Source organism: Barbus barbus, assembly GCF_936440315.1.
Source record: "Barbus barbus genome assembly, chromosome: 1".
NCBI lineage: Eukaryota > Metazoa > Chordata > Actinopteri > Cypriniformes > Cyprinidae > Barbus > Barbus barbus.
In genome coordinates this window covers 37,582,582-37,599,279 of record NC_136729.1, presented here as the reverse complement: position 1 = coordinate 37,599,279, position 16,698 = coordinate 37,582,582, and the positions used below count along the sequence as shown (strand labels likewise).

At 39.9% G+C, this 16,698-nt stretch overlaps 1 pseudogene across 1 annotated transcript; it reads left to right on the top strand.

Annotated features, from left to right (window-relative positions):
- Positions 1–1,689: 1,689 nt before the first annotated feature.
- On the top strand, positions 1,690–2,472 carry LOC306870280 (annotated as a pseudogene). Its single transcript has one exon. The product of its transcript is annotated as an uncharacterized misc_RNA (transcript).
- The last annotated feature ends 14,226 nt before the right edge of the window (positions 2,473–16,698 follow it).

Genomic DNA, 16,698 nt, shown 5'->3' with positions numbered 1-16,698 from the left:
TACTTTATGAAATGTTGCCATATGGCAACAACATACAATAGTGGATCTAACTTAGAATAAGTGTAAGTTTACTTATAGTTAATATTTTCCCCCAGAAATGTTTGTGGTGATTCAATTGGTGTTACAGTACTTCTAACCTTTGACACTTTACATACACACATACTTTCCAACAACTTCTGCTTTTATTTATTCCATTCTTTTTAGCTGAATAATGCTTTATATTCTTTGAATTTCATTAATTTTTTCATGAATATTATTTAAATTTCTAATTTATACAGTTAAATCAAATATAATACTGTACATCATGTATCATAAAACACTGACATAAAACCAAAAACACTGCAGTTCATGAAAATTCAACATTATGCAATCTTATGATAGGAAGACTATGAACTTGAGGCTTGAGGCCCTCCAATAATCCTTGAAACTTTATGTATGTTTTTTCAGAGGTGAGACGCAGATATAGCTCACATTTGGTGCATTTCATCCTAACAATACCCTTACAGCCAGGATACTTGCATCTGCCTTTTTGAGACACCATGGTAGGCCAGTGGCTCACTGATGTAATGTTACCTGTATTCATATCTAATCAAAAGTAAAATTGTCATTTAAATTTGATTTTATCCATTATACACATTCCATTAACATACTACTTATCAACATTATATCACTAGCATTAATATTGTTATTGTTACAGCTTAACAGATTGCAGCTGACTTTGCTAGCTAGCTAAACCATTGCAATAATATCATTCCACTATTTTGATTGATTTACCAAAAACTATTTTCATTAAAAAAAATTGAGTATCGAATATGTCATTATAACTTATCTGAGGTGATCTTTACGATTTTTTTGTGCAGGCTGGTCCTTGTTATTGACGTTTTAGTTTGCTTTCAGCAACTACTGACAAGAAATCAGGTGCGTTTGAGATGAACAACACTAGCCTGCCACCGGCTGGCGAGATCTTCCATTCGCAGGCGGGGGAGGAGTAAAGAGACTGCCGTCAGGTCTGACACTTCGTGCTTTCCGTAGTGTGCTGAACCAACGTCATTATGGCAGACCACGCGATTTTTGCCTTGATTGTAGTTGAAGAAGTGGATGCGATTGAAATTCCCATGTTTTTGCATGGAAATCTTTATGGACAGCAAAGGTGTTATTTAAATGTTATTAAGTTGTATTTAAATGTTACTTTTAAACAATTACACTTTATTTTTTAGGTTTTTAATTTAATGCATTCTCTGTGTATAATTCCTTAAATTGTACAAGCAGTGTCATTATAGTTGTGTTACAGCATTTAATTTGGTCATTTTTGTGTTGATATTTTTGTTACTGTTTTTGATAAGTGACTTTATACATTCATTTTTGACCTACCACTATTGTGCCCTAATTACAATAAAAACTGGTTGTAATAATACTGTGAAATTAGAGTGTCATCTAAATATTTGGAGTCATAAGTTGTATACTGTAGTACACATAGTGAGTACAATTTATTATTATTATTTTTTTTAATTATTTAGAGATGTTCCCAAAATACAAAATTATGTGGAGGATGTTGTCCCAGTCTACAGTCCTTCAGAATTTCAAAGTCACTTTAGGTTTCAAAAAGGACAAGTAGAGGTGTGTAAGTAACATGTAAGCCACATAAATATTACAAATGTTTTTTGTAACAATAAACTCTTTTCTCTTACTATGCAGGATCTCATTACAGCCCTTCGTCCGTTTTACATGAATGCGCAACAGACCAAATTGCCACTTACAAACAGCATTCTTGCATGCCTGTGGACACTGTCCAACCAAGAATCATATCAGGGGGGTGGTAGACAGATTTGGTGTTAGCAAATCAAGTCTTGCCAAGCATCTGCATGATTTTTGTTTGCTTGTTAACACTCACATGGCACATCACATTTCCTGGCCAAGAGGCCAAACGCTGCAGATGTCACAGTTTTGAGAGAGCACATCCCAATTATGAAACCTCACTGTGATAATCCCTTGGTATACTACAATAGAAAGCAGTTTTATTCAGTAATTCTGACAGGATTTTGTGATAGTCAGCGGCGTTTCTGCCATATCAGTGTGGGTCACCCTGGTAGTTGGCATGATGCCAGGGCATTTCGTCTAACGGAGGTTGCTCGTCTTCTTGAAGAGGATCCACTGTCCCTGGTCCCTGAAGGAATGCACATCATTGGAGATTCTGCCCACCCTTTGTTGCCCCAACTTATGAGACCATACAGAGATAATGGTCACTTGACCGCCAGACAGAAGCGCTTCAACAGAAAGCTGAGTGCTGCTCATGTAGTGATCGAGCATACATTTGGCATAATAAAATCAAAGTTCAGGAGGCTCCAATACCTGCAAATGAGAAACATCCAAAACATTAGTTCAGCAGTATCAGCTTGTTGCATTCTGCATAACATTTGCTTAGAGCCAGATGATCAACTTCATGTGCTGGATGAAGGTGTTGATGATGAATAACACCCCCTGCAACTTTACAACAGTAATGCAAGTCATTAAAGAGACATGATTTGCTACCAAATCTAGGAGTTATAGAGTGATGATGAACTAAAAAGAGACACTTTGTATATTGACACATGGGTTTGGTATATGGGTTTGAGTGTACAGGAACATTGATTTGTAATTAAAAGTATTGTAAACAGAAACAGCCACTGAACATGGGTTTCAATGCCTAAGCCATTTAAATAAAATAATGTTTCTGAAAAGACATCTGAAATGTCTTTCACACGTTTTCTCCATCACTCAAAAGTATGAGTCACTATGGGTTTCAAATGAAATAAATTGACAGCAAAATGTTTATCCTGAAGGAATTGTGTGTTTCACTCAATGCAGTTTTGTAGTGCATTATTACTAAAGATCAATAGAACATTGTGGACAACTTAGTATTATGAAAATAATTTAGCTTTCTTTAAATTGTGTGACACACAATATAAGGTAAATTAAACTCACATTCAGCATGTGTTTAGTCAAATCTTTTTATTGAAATTTATTTACTTTTTTCCAGCATCTCCATAATTTTCTCCTGACGCTGTCCAATTTCTTTTAGTTCTGTAACAATTGTATTAAGGCTGGTCAACATTTTTTTTTTCAAATGACCGTCTGCGTTTTTCTTTCAGTCTCCACCATCTCTCTAGATCCGGTCGAACAAGGGTCTCCAACACAGCAGTCCTTCTCTCTGCATGGGTCTCTTAAAAGGAGGGTTGGCTCACTGGTCTTCTCCTCCTTGAGGGATTAAGCACCATATTTTGGATGCCAGAGGGTCCAGGAATGTCATCCATGACTGCTGCGACTGGCTGTTCTTGAGAGGGAAGCAGTGTGTTTGTGGCCATGTTTTGGGAACACATTTCATCCAGAACCAGCGGAGTGGAGTAAATTGTAACAGCTTCCAATCCCAGAACTGCCAAATAGGTCATCCATCTGCTGTGAAAGAGATCATTAATTTAGGGATGGGAAAAGCAAATACATATTTAAATGTCCATTTGCTCTGAAGTCATTCCTTTACCAGGGTTTCATACTTTCTTTTAAGTCTTCTGAAGCATGACAGTGGGCTTTGAAATCCCCTAAGGCTATATGAAATGCCCCATGTGAAATATTCTTAGCCAAATAATTTCTACCATTTGAAGTTATCTTGTGAACATGCTTCTTTTTTTTTTAAGATGACTAAAATGTCATCGGATGCCTATACGTACTGTGTAGTACTCCCAGGTTTGCTTTCCCTCTCCAGTTGCCCGACGTCTGTCCTTCACTCTTTTGTATGTGCTTAACAGGTTACCTAATTGTTTACATATTTTTTCTGTTGATAAGTTGTACCCCTTTTCTGCAAATTCTTTTTGGATTTTTTTGTAGAAGGCGGTGTTATTCCTCAGGTATAGTTGCTGATGTGTTCTTGTTACTTCAGTTAACAATAACGTTGTCCTGTGTGTTATTTCTGTGAAAAAGAAGTCAGATTCAGCCAAAGTGGTTACACTTATCTTTCTAACATTCTTAGAAGTGCTATACCTTGTTGGGACCCATGTGTGTCTGTCTTGTTAGATGGGGATGAAGGTCTGGATGGAGATTTTAGGCAAGTTTTCTGGTGGTGGAATGGAGCACTGAGTGGTTGGTGGTGGCAGCAGCTTTACAATGGTGGGGGTAGGTGGTAAAGGAGGCCTAGTAGTGGTAGAAATGGAGCACTTGGTAGTTGGCGGTGGCAGCAGCTTTACAATGGTGGGGGTAGTAATGGAGCACTGGGTGTTTGGTGGTGGAGGCACCAATTAAAATTATTATTATTACTGTAAAGTGGGTAATGGGTTGAGAGGAAGCTGCAGATGCAGTCAGTGTTACTTAAAGAAATAATCCAATCATATGACTGTTCAATATTTTGTAAAACTATACCGATTAATTTTTCAGCAGTTTTTAGTTGTTCCATTACAGAGACAAGGAACTGTTGATCTGCAAAGTAAAACATTAATAGTCTAATGCAGGTCAGATCATTACTAATTGAACAGTTCTGCTGTTTACTCACCATTTTTCATCTTCTCTGCAGTGTCTTTACGGACAGTTAGGGTGAAGATGCTTCCCTTGCTGTCCTTCACATTCACTGTCACAATGTCCATTTTGTTTTGGTGATACACAGGGTAATGAAGAGCTTTTATACCCAATCAAATCAATCAGGACATAACAACATAGACCTGTACCATTCATTATTACTAATGCTTACCAACATATGTCATTGCACTTTTCTTTTCCCTATTGGTTCTCATTAATTGCCAGAAAGGTTTTATGATTCAATAATTAACAAAGTTTTGTTTCTTTTTGCCTACTCATTAAAGCTGTGCATACGTGTGCAGTGTGTCAATGCATGTAAAGAATTCACCCATAAGACCCAAATTATGAAATATCATATATATGTATGTGAAGTAATAATACTATTGAGACACTTTTTAATACTTTAAGTGGTCTAAACCTTACTCCCTGTGTTATCTGGGTAGGCCTATATGAAGTCTGCATTTATATACATATATAAAAGTTGAAGAAAAAAAAAGATAATTCCAAATTTTCACTTAATCAGCAAGTATTGTGGTAATTTTATTTCAGTGTCTATTGAATTGCAAAAACAATACAAAATAATAATAATAAACCTCAGGAGTGACCTAAAATCCAATGGCAATATGAAAGACTAACAGTAGCCTATGAGAAGACATGAAAACTGTTATTAAAAATAAAGGTTATTGCATAAAATATTTTTTTTTTTTACTTTTCCTACACACAGTATTTGAGGTTGGGAAAAGTACAGAGCATCTTATTTTGACCTGTTTCTCCAGTTTCCAATTTCTGCAAATGAATGCAGAAATGTTTTACTAACTATAAAGTCATAAACAGGTGGCGTGATCAGGTGTGGACCTAAATTCTGGGTGTGGTCCCTTGCTCAGTAGTCAGTGGTTAAGGGCTGTCTCAATCACAAAATTTAGTTTGCTCCCTAAAAAAGCTGTGAAAACCAGGAAGCATCAATGCTCACTATGTTCCCTTATACGAAGTTCTGAAGCTCAAAACTTAAGAGATAATTCGCTACAAAATGACACGTGATAGATTTTAAAACACAAACCAATATTATATTTCAGCATAAATATACATCACTAGACAGGTAATGTCTAATCTAGCAAATATTTATTTATGACTGAAATCTTGCACATACATGTAACAAAGTATTTATCATAATGTGCTGAAAATAGCATAAAAAAATATCAGTTTTACTGTTGTGCATAAATGTCAGTAGTGATGTTGTACAATGAGGACGAAAATAGTCACCAGTGTGTAGTGAGCCACTGTCCTTACCAGTGCCTGAATTCGTGTACACAATATATTAATTTACAACCTAGCGAACTATGAAGCTGATTGAGACGCACCCTTTGTATGACAGTGGATCTTGAGGGCCAGAGTTGAGAACCCCTGACATACTGATTAGTTAATAATCACTCATTAAGAATGAGTACACTTTAATTTGTACCGAGATATGCGATATTTGACTCATATTCAGCGACGCTATTATCTTTTTTCCCCTTTTGTTTGTGTGTCAATCACAGCTAAATAAAACCAAAGGCCATTTAGCCACAGGTCACTGCATCTTTTGCTGTGTAAGTTCTTTTTTTTTTTTTTATGTCAAACACATTCTCAGTATTTATATTTGGTTTTGTTTTTATAACCATTTTAGAGTCACCGTTTTGGTACGGTTCTTATGTACTATCCTTTTAACATTTCAGCAGCTACATTTTTTTTAGTACTTGCATAGTAATTTTAATTGCATCACATTTGCAATGCATATATAGCAGGGCTCCAGACTAACTTTTGAGAGCAGTGGCACCAGCACCACTGAGTTCTACAGATGGTTGCGCCAGAAGCAGATTTGGTAGCGCTTGGGGTGGTGTGTGGGCGGTATTTAAAATAAAGATAATTAAATCATAAAATTATTATAGTTTTGCATTAATAAGTGTAGTTACTAGTAATATTACACATTTATTTTTTGGTAATGCACATGTGACAGTAAAGCACTGAGTTTGAGTTAGCAAGCACAACATTTTTTATACTTTTAAAATACTTTTATTAACAACAGTAACGTGCAAAATTTAAGTTTTATATAGAAAATTAACATTCTACTCATTAAATGTACCATTATTCTTCTGTAGCATTATATGGAACTGACCAACATCTTCAGTGATTATAAAAGGAGCTCTCTTGCTTTGTGTGATTCAGTCAGAGAAGTTTGTTTTTCAAGGCACTTTGTGACTTTTCTTTCTTCATACACAAAAAAGAGCAAACGTTTACAAAATTTGTTTTCTTGATTATTTAAAATTTTATAATAGTGATTTTATAATTTAAGTAAAAAGTAGAAATGAATGACTAATAAGCCTATAAGTGTTCCTCTGCTGCCATCTACTGGTTATAGTGGTAATTTGATGCCCCTTTTTTACATTTTATAAATGTTTGTTTACCACAAAGTATATTTTGGTCATCCCTTTAAAAATAACATTTTAATTGTATGCTTTTTAGAGTTTTAAAGTGCTGTAAATAGTTGTGTGAAATACTTAAATGTGCTTGAATTTCTCTCTCAAAAGTTTGTACAAACCCTGAGATGCAAAATGTAATGAAACACCATGGTTATAGTTATCGTTACTTCTGGTTATATGTCAGCACTGTTTGACTTGTTTATAACAGATTTCTGTGCAGAATTTAAATGCTTCTCACTAGAGCTCACGGCAACCTTATTCATTCTGCAGCAAGTGCTTCTCACTGGATCTCTGAGCACTGTACACGAAATCAACACTGCTTCCTGAGTAAACCTGTTCTGAGCTCAGAGAAGTTTGTTTGCGCTGTGCTGATCCGAGCTGATGAACGGTCTGCGCTGCACAGCTCAAACGAGTAGCGTGGTTTCACTAGCTTTTGTTTCGCTTGCTGTTCGATGTTTCTCATATGCATCAGAAATAGCAGCGCTTATGAGCTGGGGCAATGTGGTGGTCGTGCTAGTGCTCACAAAATTTACTCGCACCGTCAGAAAAATCGGTCACAAAACAGTCTGGAGCCCTGTATAGGAAGTGACAAAAAACTGTGCTGAAAATTCTAGAAAACTGTTCTTATCCTGTAAGTCCTCACTCTTTTGTGCCCTGAGGTAGAAATGCCCTAACAGTAGGGAAAACTCAAATGCATGCTTTTACATTTTGGACAACCATGTTTTTTTTTATTATTATTATTTTTACATTTACATTTGGGTGTCAGTCCTTGTCTTGTGTTTCCCCTCCTCCCGTGCCCATATTTGGCCTTCCTGTTCCTGTCCTCGTTTGTCTTCATTAGTTTAATTAGTCCCTAGCCCTGTGTTTGATTAGTCCACACCTGTTCCTTATTTCCCTGTGTTTATAAGCCCTGTGTTTCCTAGCCCCTGTGTCTGGTCTTAACGTCATTTGATGTTCGTCTCTCCCCAAGCGACTCGTCTCATTGTGTGTTCAATAAAAGGGTGTATTGATACCTCCACGTCTCCGCGCTCCTTGTATTCCGAGAGGGAACGTGACATTGGGTTATTGTTTTCTTTCTCACTTTAGATGCTGGTGAAAAAACCACCAGGCTAAAGCATTCAAAGTGGAAACTTCTGTCGTGGCTCAATAATCCAGGATTGGGATGGTGGAAGGAGCAGAAGAACCAGAAGAACAGAGATCTGGCAGAAATCTACTGGTGCTCCTGAGGGAACCGATTTACCTAATGTCTTAGTTAAACCAAAAATTTTCATCACTCACCTTCATGTCGTTCCAAACCTTTAAGACTTTTGTTCATCTTTAAAACATAAATGTAGATCCTTTTTAATGAAATCTGAGAAATGTTCAGGTAAGTTTCAGTTTAGTTTGCACCAACTCTGGGTTTCAGGTACCATGAAAGTGGTTTGGCTTTTAGCAGTGTTCATCGCCATAGTAACTTAATAGCTAACCTGCTCCAGGGCAGGTAATGTTCTGAGGCTCGTTCAGGCTCACACCAGTGTCCAATGTTTTGCTCCGGTTTCCAGGTTGAACGACATGTGTCCTGGAAACGGTGTGCAACAGGTTTTGAGATATGTTTTCTCTTGTTTGGTGGGTGTGTCATAAATGTCAGGCCAATCAGCAGCAACGTGTATTAGGCGGCTGCATATATGAAAAAACCCCACCTGACCCTAAAAAAATTCTAACAAAAGGTTTCTCAGTTGTTTTTTGTAGTATTAGGTGTCCTTAACAACATACTAAAAGTTTACCAAAGTTTGACCACTAGAAAGGTGTAATTTTCAAGATGGTGTCCAAGATGGGCAGGAAGCCCTTAAAATATCCTAACTCCTTCATTATTTGACCTAGCCAAGTAATCTTGGTGTCTAACCCCATGTTTTCTTGGTCTATGAATCCATTGGACTTGTCTAAATTGCCCTGACATGATTACATACTTATGGAATACATGATTTTGTGAGATTACTGTAAGGTTTTATCATTGTTTGGGGTGAACCAGAGATGTAAACGATTTAGCCTATGTCATGTAACTCCTACTCAGTATGTGTTTTTTGACACACACCCTTTTTTTTGCTAAAACAGACTTGACATTCAATGTAAAAGTTATTGCGCCCAAAAGTAACTTAAATTGGAGTTGTATAACTTTGATCATAAATAACTCTGAATTAGCCCGAACAGAGGCCTGTGTGTGAACCCTCTAAAATGGTCACTCATTTCAATTTGAATAAGGTAATACATATGTAATGCATCCTCTATAGATGTTTTGAGTATAAAGGTGGCATTATACTTATCCCAACAATACTAAATTCACAATTTTCAGCAATTCAGAAGATGGTGGAAGAGAATACTGACATTTGATATTGCTTGTCTCATTGAAATGTTGTTGACAGCACAGTGTATACCATTTTGCTCAAACAAAATTCATCCTTGACTACTTAAACCACCCACCCCCCACCAAGATTTCTAATACATGAAAAAGGCCAACAATGTGTGAGTGTGTTAAGAGAGGATGACATTGTTGAATTAGCTTGAGAAAAAAGTACACTCCAAATGCAATTTTGACCATGAGTCATGTTGTTGTAAACCAAGAAACTTGCCCCATTTGCTGTAAAAACTTAAGAGATGGCTCTGATGTGGTTGAGGTTCATCAGAAGGGAGCTGATGGAATCAACAATGCAAGTGTACAAAGAGACGACGACGTACACATTTCCGCTGGTGAAATAGTACACTCAAAATGTTGACAGAAGTACATAAATAAAAAAGACATTAAAATCCAACAAGATAATAAATCTGAGCCACCAAAAAGAAGTACCAGAGAAGCAACTGGTCCTTTCAACAGCCAAACTGATTGTCTTTTCTGTGGGACTACGATAACACATGGAAGTAAAGACACAAGTAGTGTTAAGACTGATACGCTTGCAGAGTCCATTCTTGAGTGTTGTGACAATCGTGCAAATCAATGGGCTTTCACTGGATTGGAAAGGAAGACATGAACACAGTGGATTGGGGATGGGCCAGCCGGTTCCTGCCAGTTATGACCAGTAAGACTGCTGCCCCAGAAAGCCTCCTGCAGATGATACACTGTAATTGCACAACTGCCTGCCGAACACAACAGTGCAGTTGCAGGGCATATGGACTACCGTGCATGCCTGCATGCTTTACCCCTTTTCCACCAAAGCAGTTCCAGTGCTGGTTCGGAGCCAGAGCCTAGTTTCGAACCGGTTCTTTGTTTTTTCGACACCCAAAGCACCAGCTCCGAACTAGTAAAAGCGGTTCGTAAGTAGCACCTAAACATTGCTGGGCTAGAAGGAAGAACCGCTTGCGTCAGGGGCTGGGGGCGGGGTTACTGTGACCAACAAGACGAACAGAAACTTGGACCGCCATATTTGAAATAGCAGCTAAACGCTAACACGTTTGATTCGCCGTGTTTGGATGCCGATGTAAGTTCGCAAAGCCATTCGGTGCGAGGCATATCGGGGTGCTGCGGGAGCGACTGGAAAGCAGACGGCTCTTTATGCTTTTGGATCGCTCTCGCGGTGCTTAAGTGTGTTGTATGCCGATCGATCGATCTGCGTGGCGCTGATGCACCTTGAACAAGCCTGTTGTGCCGCGCTAGTGAACTGAAACATGAAACGTATTGTGACGTAAGACCTGGCTCTGTATTGGCTCTCTAGCCTGTGGAAAAGCAACCGGTTCTTAAAGGGTTCGCCAGTCGAACCAACTAAGAACCGGCTATAGCACTGGCTCTGAACTAGCACCTGGAACTGCTTTGGTGGAAAAGGGGTACTTGTTGACCATGTCAAGTTGGGAATTGTGAGAATCACTATAATCAACCTCTATGGGAGGAAGAGTGTGACGAATAATGGTAAATCTAGTGAAGGTCACAGTGCAAAAAAGTATAAAATATAAACCAGAATAAGAGGAAACAACTGAAGAAAATAGAAAAGTATAAAATATATATATATATAAAAAACAAAAGGCAAAAAAAAAAAAAAAAACGCATTATAAAAAATATTAAAAAATATAAAAAAAAATAAAACACTAATAAATAAAAGGGGTAGCGGTACTGAGCCTTCACGTGGCAGCCCTGTTTTGACTAATTTTACAGTACCACACAGTTTTAATGAATTTATTCTTTATTGGAATCTAAAGAATTGTTATGAACCACAGAAACCACCAACACTAGGCAAAACAATATGAGAAAGGAGAAATATGCAATTACTTAAGGGGAATTGTACTTATTTTTCGCATAAATATGCTTGTAACCAATTGATTTAATATTTAATTGTACTTGTAATCACTTATCTATAATACAAATTAGAATATTACATGGCCAAAACATGTATCAGGCACCAGTATTCCTGGTCTAGGAGGAATACAAAGGAGTAATGGTCATTTTAAGGACCTGACAGCCGCCATTTTGAAAATGGGGCCTTTCTTGGAGTCAAACTTTGGTAAACTTTTAGTATGTTTTTAAGTACATTTGATACTACTGTAAACCACTGAGAAACCTTTTGTTAGAATTTTTTTGGGGTCAAGCCATGTTTGCAGCTAACTATAAACCATGCGGTATTAAAGAGACAGCTCGCACAATGAGTCCAAGTGAAGTCATTTAATATGTGTCCGCTGTAGCTCAGTATGGGCAACAATTGGAAGATATTAGAAGACATGTTTGTCGTCAGAGTTTTATAGTAACATAACATATCAACATGATGATGATGAATTTGTAAGTAAATGTAATTTACATAAAAATAAATTCACAAGAGCAAGTATATTGTTTGCACATGTTTATTTAAATTAAAGGCAAAATAACTGAAATAATAAGAGCACAAGTATAGATCTGGATCTTCTTTAAGTCTGTCTAAATATGGAGTAATTGCAATGTCTTCTGGTCCATATCCTTTCCTCAGGAAGGTGTGCTAGACACTGATTAATGTAACATAAAATACTATACATATGTATATATTTTGCTATTGTATTGTGGAGATTCATAAACTTTTCTATACTCCTCTGATTATATAATGGTAAATATTACAATATCATAACACAACAACAGTGATCAGCAATAATGATAAGCCTAATACTCACAATAAAAATAATAAGGTCATATAGATCATAACACAGTCTCGGAGGTAAGAAGTGGATTATCCTTCACCTGAAATGTTAGTCTTTTCATCCTGAAATGCGAGGCAAATGTTGGATCCCAATAATTAGGAACCACAGTTTCCACAAATCCCTTCACTAGATTGGGATGTTCTCTTTTATTCTGGATGGCAAGGGCAGTGACTGTAACATCGAGCGTATTTTGCAGCATTAAAAATTTATTTATACCGATTTTATCAGGCTCCGAAAATTATTCAAAAAGAACACAGAGTGGCCTTCTCAGCTGCCATAGTTGCAACTCTTGTGTCATCAGAACAAGGTATTCACCGTTTCTTCGGGGCTGAACGTGGCCCTGGTTTAGAGATCTCAAACCGAAATTTGACCAATCAAATTTCTAAGCAAAGTGACATGCATCTGATGGGGGTGGTGATGGCGCAGTGGATAAGACCCATGCCTTTGGTGTGAGAGACCCGGGTTCGAATCCACTGTGAGACACCAATGTGTCCCTGAGCAAGACACTTAACCCCTAGTTGCTCCAGAGGCGTGCGACCTCTGACATATATAGCAGTTGTAAGTCGCTTTGGATAAAAGCGTCAGCTAAATGACTAAATGTAAATGTAAATCTCTGATGCAATAAAGCCACTCCTCCAGTTTCTCTTACTCCAAATTAATAAAAAAAAAAAATTAAAGATAAAATTATCTAATTATTATACCCTTAATCCATTACACAAGCCAGCTTAATTTAATAGTAATTATTAAACTTTTATTTTAAATTAATATAAACATATAGATATTATGCAATATAAATACGTTTTAGAATCAATAGCTGTAAACATGACTACTGTCACGCTCCCTCTGGGAGCAGGGAAAGGCAGAGGCGAGCAACTTCTCTTCAACACAGACTTTAATTAAGCAAACTTAGGAATCACAGGAACCGTGGAGACATCTACTGAAGAGAGGGGTTTGACGGTCAGACTGGACACAGAGGCAGGGAAACACAGGGTTTAAGAACACTGGGAAATTAACGAGGAACAGGTGTGGACTAATCAAACACAGGGCTAGGGACTAATTAAACAATGATGACAAACGAGGACAGGAACAGGAAGGCCAAATATGGGCACGGGAGGAGGGGAAACACAAGACAAGGACTGACATTACGCCCCCCTCCGGAAGGCGTGTCCTCACGCCTAACACCATCCAATGGGGAGGGGGGGGGGGGGTGGGCGCTCTGGAGGCCTCCAGGGCGGTGCCCGTTCCAGGGGCCATGGCGGGTCAGGGGACTCGGGAGGCCAGGGCGGGTCAGGGGACTCGGGAGGCCAGGGCGGGTCAGGGGACTCGGGAGGCCAGGGCGGGTCAGGGGACTCGGGAGGCCAGGGCCTATTTTTTTCGGGCCCGAGGGGTTCTGTGGCCTTGGCCCTTGGCTGTGACCCTCTTACCCCCCCCCCAAAATTTTCTTGGGGAAGCTCCCCCCTGGGAGCCACAGAGGAGCGGGCTCTGTCGGGCGCTCTTGCAGCGCGGACTCTGTCGGGCTCGGAACCAGCAGGAACTCAGGAGGGCACGTGCGTGGAGCCGGCACGGGAGGGCACGTGCGTGGAGCTGGCACGGGAGGGCACGTGCGTGGAGCCGGCACGGGAGGGCACGTGCGTGGAGCCGGCACGGGAGGGCACGTGCGTGGAGCCGGCACTTGGGGGCGCTCGGGAAGCGCGGACACTTGGGGGCGCTCTTGCAGCGCGGGGCCGGACAGAACCAGCGGGAACTCAGGAGGGCTGGATGGAACCAGCGGGAACTCAGGAGGGCACGTGCGTGGAGCCGGCACGGGAGGGCACGTGCGCGGAGCCGGCACTTGGGGGCGCTCGGGAAGCGCGGACACTTGGGGGCGCTCTTGCAGTGCGGGGCTGGACGGAACCAGCGGGAACTCAGGAGGGCTGGACGGAACCAGCGGGAACTCAGGAGGGCTGGACGGAACCAGCGGGAACTCAGGAGGGCTGGACGGAACCAGCGGGAACTCAGGAGGGCTGGACGGAACCAGCGGGAACTCAGGAGGGCACTTGCGAGGAGCAGGTACAGGAGGGCGCTCTTGAAGCGCGGGGTTGCGGGGGTGCTCTGGGCTGAGGACAGCAGCAGTGCTGGGAAGAGTTGGGTGGCCGGAACATTTGGCAGGGCATGTGGAGGGTCCTGGCGAGCGGTGAGCTGGTGAGGCCGGGTTGTTCTCGGGTTGGGTTGGACGAAGATCGGTTTGACATTCTTCGACTTCGAAATCAATGCCATGTACATTGAGGACATAATTTATCAGCCCGATCAGGGAAAAACTGGACGTGGGGAGATCGCAGCTGATGACATCTTCATCCAACCCAAACCGAAAACACACACCGAGAGAGGCGTCAATCCAGCTCACCTCGTTGGAAAGCTCAAGAAACTCCTCAACATACCTTACCAACTCCCGACCATCCTGCCGCAGACACCAAAGCCTGTCTTCAGCCATAGTTGAGTTGTATAGGTCCAGTCTTCTGTCACGCTCCCTCTGGGAGCAGGGAAAGGCAGAGGCGAGCAACTTCTCTTCAACACAGACTTTAATTAAGCAAACTTAGGAATCACAGGAACCGTGGAGACATCTACTGAAGAGAGGGGTTTGACGGTCAGACTGGACACAGAGGCAGGGAAACACAGGGTTTAAGAACACTGGGAAATTAACGAGGAACAGGTGTGGACTAATCAAACACAGGGCTAGGGACTAACTAAACAATGATGACAAACGAGGACAGGAACAGGAAGGCCAAATATGGGCACGGGAGGAGGGGAAACACAAGACAAGGACTGACAACTACATATGAGCTTAGATTTTTAAGTGTTGTTATATCTATAAATATTATAAACTTTACAAATTTTATTTGCACTTAAATGGTAAGATAAGTTTTCCTCTTTCATGGATCGATCGTTTCATCTTGCTGCGTAAATGTGTTTAAATTCTTCAAATTGTTCAATCTTTTAATCTTTTAGTGAATCGCACTGACTCTCTCACGAGAAGTGAATCACAGTTTCAAGGCATGTGATTGGCTGCTCATTACTGATGTCACACATTCACGTACACACGCTCCATTAACTCAGGATCAAGCCTGAGTTGACAGAGAAAGTTGATCAGCTTCATGGTACCAACAAAGCTGGATTGGACTGGTTTGGTTTTGTCAACTCAAAACTAATCCTGTAACCCTGAGGTTGTTTAGCCACCATCATGGTACAGGCCCCAGTTGTTTAACCTCAATTTATGAAGTGATGTGAATGTTTTGTGAATGATGTGAAGAGGGTAACCAAAGTATGTTATAGACTTTTCATTAAGACCCTAAAGAATCATATCAACTTGTGGAGAATGGGCATCTGATGAAAAAAATCAGTCTTTATTTTATTTCACAACACTTCAGGCAACTTCTGGGGATTCCAGGTTGCAGTTCTGGAAAATGGTGGCACCAAGTTTTTTGCAGTTAATATCTTTTTATATCAACTTTTTATTTTATTAGTAGTAATATTAGTATTTTATTATTATCCTGCTTCCCCAATGAACATTTCTTGTCCAATGGTCATGCTTTAAATGTGCCATTTCTAGTATTGCATTAGTACTGTATCCTTTTCGTGGGCATTTAATAATTTTTGTCTTTTCGATGCAAGTTAAATCTTTTTGGACCATTTTACATGTAAAAGAAAACCTGCTTAATAATTTTGCACATCTGAATATAAGGTGTTTTTCACTTCCAGCCCTTGTTAATTATATACTTACTAAATACAATATATGATTGTAAACAAAATTAATAGTAGTTATTAAGATTGATGTGGTTTGGAATTGGTAAAAAGCTTGGAAAAAAAAAAAGACGCGCCCAATAATTATGCACGCGCTGTATAAGTCGTGGCCTAATGGTTAGAGAGTCGGACTCGTAATCGAAAGGTTGCGGGTTCGAGTCCCCGGCCGGCAGGGATTGTAGGTGGGGGGAGTGAATGTACAACGCTCTCTCCACCCTCAATACCACGACTGAGGTGCCCTTGAGCAAGGCACCGAACCCCCAATTGCTCCCCGGGCGCCGCAGCATGGCTGCCCACTGCTCCGTGTGTGTGTGTGTGCATTTGTTCACTACTCACTGCTGTGTGTGTGCACTTGGATGGGTTAAACGCAGAGCACCAATTTCGAGTATGGGTCACCATACTTGACAATACGTCACGACTTATAAGTTTTTGCACATCATAAATGTTATCCATGGTTAGCATTTTTGATTTTCCTGTAATCAAAGTAATTTTGTCCTCCTTTTGTGTAACGATGATAATGTTCATTCTTAAATAATATCTGCTTAATGCCCATAGGTGTGAAGTAAAATAACTGATATAACAGAGAAGAACATAAAGGGGAAGGGGGTACAAAACTAATTGCATATCACACAGATATGTCATGAATGTATTTGTTTCATTTAATATTGCAAAGCAAGGTAGGCAAATGTCTTATACTTAAGAGTCACAGTGAGGAATACATTTGCATTAACATGCTCCACTGTGGAAATTAGTGTACGTGACAACAGTGTCACACATACTTCCATCCAAAGCGGGTGTACTT